Source organism: Leptinotarsa decemlineata, unplaced genomic scaffold, assembly GCF_025532065.1.
Source record: "Leptinotarsa decemlineata unplaced genomic scaffold, Ldec_3_MD MMD2_tig00026314_RagTag_RagTag, whole genome shotgun sequence".
In the NCBI taxonomy this organism is placed as follows: Eukaryota; Metazoa; Arthropoda; class Insecta; order Coleoptera; family Chrysomelidae; genus Leptinotarsa; species Leptinotarsa decemlineata.
Genome location: NW_027412684.1, coordinates 1,220,980 through 1,228,137, shown reverse-complemented (window position 1 = coordinate 1,228,137; position 7,158 = coordinate 1,220,980). Strand labels below are relative to the sequence as shown.

General features: G+C 37.0%; 1 long non-coding RNA gene across 1 annotated transcript; it reads right to left on the bottom strand.

The window, feature by feature from the left end:
- Positions 1–1,126: 1,126 nt before the first annotated feature.
- Positions 1,127–1,622, bottom strand: LOC141485305 (uncharacterized). The gene is made up of 2 exons (XR_012467136.1): positions 1,461–1,622; positions 1,127–1,387 (listed from the first exon to the last, which is right to left on the bottom strand). It is a non-coding gene; the product is annotated as an uncharacterized lncRNA (long non-coding RNA).
- Positions 1,623–7,158: the final 5,536 nt, after the last annotated feature.

The window sequence follows — 7,158 nt, the reverse complement described above, 5'->3', positions numbered from 1 at the left end:
AGTGGCGCCCCTTTTTTTATAATAAAACCTAGCTTTGCAAAGCTAAAATATCTTCTAAAAACTGAGAACGTTTCGCAAGCTCATCATCAGACTGCGAAACCATCCGTTCTGCCGTATGAAAAGTGTGACTTCTATTTTGTACTCCATTTTTATTTTTTTTTTGGCGTCTGAGGTGTTTCGATATCCAAGTTATACTGACGGAAAAAAATAATACCGAGAAAAAAAAATCCAAAAAAATAACCAAACGCATGCGAGTATCTATAAAAACAGATTAACCTCGACGCTTGGCGTTGCTACGTATGAGGTATATGAGAGAAGAAAAAAAAAATCTATTCAGCAAGGACTACGAATGCAACAGTACCCAAAAGAATTATTTTGGTCATTAACACCAAGTTAACTACGCAAATGCAAATAAAATATCGCTCTACACCGAAATATTTAATTTAAGCTAACCAAAGATCGAAAATAATATACTGGGAAGAATTGTAACAACATTCAGTGTTAAATTTGTCTCACAACTGCATTGGGCATCAACTATGTTGGCGTCAAATTTGTAACTGAAACTAAGTTGGGCATCAAATTTGCAACTTAAACCACGTTGGGCGCCAAATTTGCAACTTAAACCACGTTGGGCGCCAAATTTGTAACGCGTGTTCAATCTTTTCAAACTAAAAGTAACTCAAACGAATGAAAACAAAAAAAAATAAGAAAAACCAAAACAAATCACTTTACCTGTCGATGCTTAAGTACACGCGTACAAAGGGGATGCACGGCTTCAGTCGTAGAGTTTGGGGGTAGGTTTTATTATAAAAAAAGGGGGCGCCACTGGCTCTCAAGCAGTCCAAGCCAGAGGACTTCCAGATCTCGAGGAACCAACAGGTAATTTTCGTGAAATGATCACCATTAAAATAATTGAGGGATGTATTGATTATATGTGAATATATTGAAACTTAGCTTCTGAGTATATTGAATAATTTAATGATAAGAACAAAAATATCTTACAACACGTATCACGCTTGAAGAGCAAAAAAAAAGGTACGTAATTATTGTTCTCAACAACAACTTCCTCCCAGTAACATGTACATGCGCGTGGTTCACAACAAAATAATCATATGATTTCTCAATATTTGATGGGTAATAAACTCGTATATTGAAATCTACGAAATCAAAGTTCAAATGGAAATAACAAAAACTTATGTATCTAATCTTATCTATTTTGGTTTGGGTTATTTGCTGGATATTGGTAGCCCTTTTCCCTATCCTTTATTCTGGATTTGCTGTCCTTCTGGCTCCCACGGTTCAGTGATTGTATAATAAAAATTCTAGATTCAGATGGCTTGGAAAACCTATGACCCAATGCTAGAATTTTACACCAGAACCCAGAACCCTACAGATTTGAATGAAAAACAATTCGTGTATTTATTACTCAAGAATTGGAAATATAAAAAAAACTACATTACCTCTTTTATGGAAGGAGGGTTCTCTCAAAATCAATGAATACCAGTAAATATATAGTTTTTGCTAGGGCCTTGAGCTTTGTTTTCGTTTAACTGAAATGAAATGGCAGTTGTTCGACATCGAATTCTCCATAAAAAAGCATTATTTCTTATCCAGATTCATTTTAGATCTTTAACTTTGGTGCAATTCAAATCCCATTTAGGGTAACAGTTTTTCACACTGATCAATACCATACGTAACGTGACACAACTGTTTAATATGAAAATTTACGTTGAAATCCCAAAAACTTGGTACGAATTAATAAATCGAATAAACGTAGATTTTCTAGCGACTAATAGACAAAGACTAATTCAATCGTAGGTGTTCTGTCGTTATTCCGTAAATATTCGTAGGAATCATGCGTATCAATCGGAGTATCGGGAGTCAATATATTTACGGAGGGATTCTCGAGGTAATTAAAATAATCTTAATGTTGTCGCGGTATTTTAAACCGTGACAGTTTTGAACTTGAATGCATATTGGGGTATCTTTGATCAGGTGTACGGGGTTACTTTAATCAAATGATCAAAGTAATTCCGTACGATAAAATTTCGTAAAACAGGTAGGAAGTGTTTTTTAACACTATTACCTGGTTTGTTTTTGTTTCAGAATAATGCCAAGGACATATAGGAAGCCGCTTGGAAGTCGACAGTACAAAAATTATTCGGATGCAGTGATTGAAAATGCAATGCAATATATATTAGACGGACGTTTGACGATTCGTGGCGCTGAAAAAGAATTCAAAATCCCCTATGGAACTTTATACAATAGGTATAATGGACAACACATGAATAGGCCTGGAGCCCAAACTGTGTTCACTGACGCTCAAGAAAAGGCTATCCTTAAATCAGCAGCAAAGTGTGCCGAATGGGGGTTTCCTCTAGGCCTATTTGATTTGCGTATGTTCGCTAAGGATTCTTACAGTTAACGTGTTGCAGCTAATATAAAAAGGGCTCGAGCTGAAGTTTCCAAACAAAATATAGAACAATATTTTAAACATTTGCAAAGTGTTTTTAAAAACGTGCCTAGTAGTAATATTTTCAACTATGATGAGTCAAATTTAAACGACAACCCGGGTAAGAAACGCTATATATATCGACGAGAAGTCAAATACCCAGAAAAAATAATAAACTTTTCCAAGAGTTGCACGTTTATCATGGTTTGTGGGTCTGCAAATGGAGTTTTATTACCATCTTTTGTCATATATAAGAGCACATATCTATATGACACTTGGAAAGAGAGATGGCCGTGTGGTTCACTCTGTTGCGATGATCCATGTTGCTCAAGAGGAACTAGATACAACCGAAAAGCAAGTGGATGGATTGACAGCTCAACATTCAGAGATTGGTTTATGACATGTTTTTTGCCACACGCGAAAAGACTAAACGGGCGTAAAGTGTTAATTGGGGACAATTTGTCTTCTCATATCGATGAAGATGTCTTACGACTATGTGAAGAAAACGATATCAACTTTGTTTGCTTGGTACCACACTCGAACCATTTGGACATAGCAGTTTTTCGTCCAATGAAAGAGGTATGGCGAAGTACATTATCGAAATGGAAAATTGAAAACTTAAAGCTGACCACAGTTCCAAAATATGTATTTCCGAATCTACTCAACAAGACACTAATAAGAATGGACGAAATAAAACCAAAGAAAAATTAAAAACACTGGTGTGATACCCCCGTTGAATAATGAAAACGGTGCCATCAAACGCAATCTTATAAGCGCATGTAATGCAACAGGAATATTGCTGTTCAACTCTGATCAAGTGTACAAGCGCTTACCATCTGATGATAGTAATGTTGAGGCAGAAACTGAGAGCATTCTCAACAAATTATTAAAAACTCAAAGATTTGGAGACTCCTCCTATACTGTAAAACGAATGAAAAGACTAATGTTGCTCCTGGAAAGAGCATTTCTACAGTGGATGAACATGAAGAGGAAGAAGATAATAGATTGAGCGAAGGTCGTTATGTATTGGTAACATTTAGTTTTCAGCGAGGAAAAAAAACATATCGTTACGTATGCTACATTTACGAAACAACTCCGCTAGAAGTTACCGGCTTGAAATCGTGCCAAAATAAAAAACCTTCAGATTAATTAAAGACGACATTTCTGAAATTGAACACTCTGCTGTTGTTGCATACCTGCCTATGCCTACCTTTCAAGAATGGACTGAACCTCTCTTTTTGTCGTACAGGATCCACTTTTCATCACACGTGACGAATTGATCCAAAAAAGGGGCGTTTTGGTTGTGCAAAAGCAAAGAAGAAGAGACTTCAAAATGTATCAATTTCTGTCGATCCGTGGGGCACCCATTTTTCGAGCATTTTGAAGTTTCCAATCCGTTGAAAACTATCAAAGCCCGCATGGGGGCTGAAATCCAATTTTTCCACCATCCCACGCACCGTTTGTGATGGGTCAGTCTTCACCAGGGTTCTCAAATTTTCGTCCTGGATTATGGCAGGTCGATCACTTTGGAGCTCATCTTCGAAGCTTAATTTTCCCGAATAAAATTCGCAAACCAACGTTGAACACTTCAACATTATCATTGCCAAATGTCTGGTTTATTTCTCGGACTGTTTCGGCAGCGCTTTGGTTCAATTTGAATATGTAGAAAAAACTTTCCCAAAATCGCTCAACTACTATATGATGTAATAAACTAAAAACAGTCAAAAAAAATCGAATTTGGAAAAAAATTAACAGAATCAACGCATAGAGTATAGAATTCTGTATCGATCAAAATATACCAGAACACAGCACAATATATATTTATTGAGATACGGAGCTACAGAAATACATGACATAGAAATGAGCAAAACTTTCGAAACAACCTTAGTTCCTATTTCAACATGCTGGTCATTTTTACGCTTGAGGTCGTGAATTATTGAAAATTTGCATCAACTCAACGTTGGGTCCTGATTAAATGCATTTTCACAAGTTTCACTGGTGTGATCTCTTGGACCCCTTTCCCATGTAAAATATTTTGTCAAAAACTCTCGACCTATTACTTTTGATGATAAAAAACGTGTTCGTCTCGGGACACCCGACAGAAGTGATAACGTAAACTAATGTGAGTTGGACCATTCAATATTGAACTTGTTTAACTTGAGGAAAGCTTAGGTAATTACTTGAATTTTATATATATGTTTTTACCAATTTCATTTGTAACTATCGTTACTGCAGTTTTGTTCTAAAGGACATTTTCAAATTGGATAATTAGTGCCTTTCGCGGAAACCAACTGCTTGTATTTATTTATCGCTTCTACATGCCTTTTCAAATGATATATCACTCGACCCCACTTTCCATTTAAAATTTTAGGGTTGTTACCATTGAATTTTTTCATTCCGAACTGTTTACCATATTCAATAAGAAATTAAACACGTCTAGTGATAGGTTATAGTAGTAGTACTAATTTTCTTCTTAACTCTCCTCTTTACAGATGCGTTCGTTCCTATGATTCCAATGGTGGCGACAATCTAGATCTGGAAATTTTTTCCACTAAAATTTTGACGTTCAAAAAAAGTTGTATAGAACTGGCCGATACTTAATGAAAATCCATATTAAAACTAATTAATACAGTTTATTGTATGATTTTCACTACAAAGGATTTTACAAAAACCTCGACACGTGTTTCGCTATACAATAGCTTTCTTAAGTATAAACTAAAAGTTTACGAGTAGGTAATAGGTTAGAGTATAAAATGGTTGTAATTTAGGAGTAACTTTTAGATTATGCTTGAAAAAGATATTAACACGTGTCGCGGTTTTTGTAAAACGCTTTATAGTGAAAATAATATAATAAACTGTATTAATTGTACATCTGTTCATCATTTTGTGCTACTCTGTTACTAGACAGGCGATGCTGTCTAGTTGGTAACCTATATGTATACAATAAAAAATAAAATTATTTGCATCAGTTTTCTTTTGATTTACTGTTTTTAAATTGGCAATTGAATATGCAGAGTGTCCTACCTTCGGTACCGATGTTATCATTGGTATTTTAATATAAAACACCCCATTTGTTTTGTTTTTTATTTCCAGGGTTATTTTGTTGAGCGTCTCAGAAAAAGTATAACAATTTGCATTCAGTACAGGATGCAATGTGAAAGATGTTTTGAAATCGAACTAAATGACCTTATTCAATGCATCTTCAAAAGAAAATTATACGTGACCGTAGTATTCACAGAAATATACATGATAGTTCCCTCTTCTTCTTTTTTTTGGTCCCTTGGGAGCTGTCTGACTTGTCCATTTAGTCCAAGTCTCCAGAAAACACTGCAGCCTCTTGGGCTTATTGCATTCATTCTCCAATCACCCATTTCATCAGTCTCGTACCCTGTACTGTACTGTTACGTCCATCCGATGTTCGTCGGATGGACGTAATTTTGTACTAACATCTATTGCCTGCCTCCTGTGATTCAGTGCCTCACATTCGCATAAGATGTGTAGAACTGTTTCTATCCCTTCGTTGCATAATCTGCAGCTGAGATCTCCGTTGTATAGCCCCATTTCATTCAGGTGTCCTCTAAGCGGACAATGACCAGTAAGTAACCCTGTAATTATTCTGAGATGATCCCTACTATATTGAAGTAGTTCTTCGGTTCTTTTCTCGGACGGTTTCCTAATGAAGGCTCTACTGTGTTTGTTGACAGGTACTTTTGTCCAGTAATCTGTGTGCTTCTTATTGGTCCATGTCATAATCTGGTTCCGTACCAATGATTTTGGTACCCTCAGAGCTGGTTCAGGACCTATATATGAAGTTGATGATCCGTGTCTAGCGCATTCATCAGCTTTATCATTACCTGTGATTCCTGAATGCTCTGGCACCCTGTACAAAGTTAATTCGTTCCTGTTTGCAAGTTCATTCAGTTCTTCATGACATTCCCAGACCAGTTTTGATGTCACCTTCGGGTTTGTCAGAGCCCCTAGTGCGCTATTGCTGCCTGTTTAAATATTGATCCGCTCATTTCTTCGAGGTCTCAATTTGATAAGCCTTGCACACTGCAAGATAGTATACACTTCCGCCTGAAAGATGGATGTCCTACCGGATAACTGTAGTTTAAATTTCTATCCGCTCCCATTCCATGCTTCCTCTTCGATCCATCTGTATAACAGGTGTTTTTTCCAAACATGTTTTCGGGATGACTAATGGTTGTCCACTCTTCACGACTTATGATTTTTGGCTGTGAAGTTTGCGTTAAAGGTGTACTTCGGTGTCATGTGGTCCGTGCACATATTCAATATGTGTTCCTCCACATGTTCCGAAATTTCTGTTCGGTGAGTTTTCCAGTCTGAATTGGCCCATCCTGGCCTCCCCTATTATCACAAAGTGTGAAGGAGGTAGATTCAGGAGTGTCTTCAATGCAGCTGTTGGTGTAGTTCTCATTGCTCCCGTCATTCCCAAACATGCAAGTCTTTGCACCTTGCCTAGTTTGTTGATAGCCATCGCCTGCTTCATCTTTGGCCACCAGACCAGAGATGCGTATGTTATAATGGGTTTAACCACCATCGTGTATAGCCAATATACTATGTCTGGTTTTAGCCCCCATGTTTTTCCATGGGTGCATCTGGCAATCAGTGCTACCTCCGCTTCTCTTTTCATCCTGTCCAAGTGTTGGTTCCAGGTCAGTTTGGAATCTAGGATTACTCCTAGA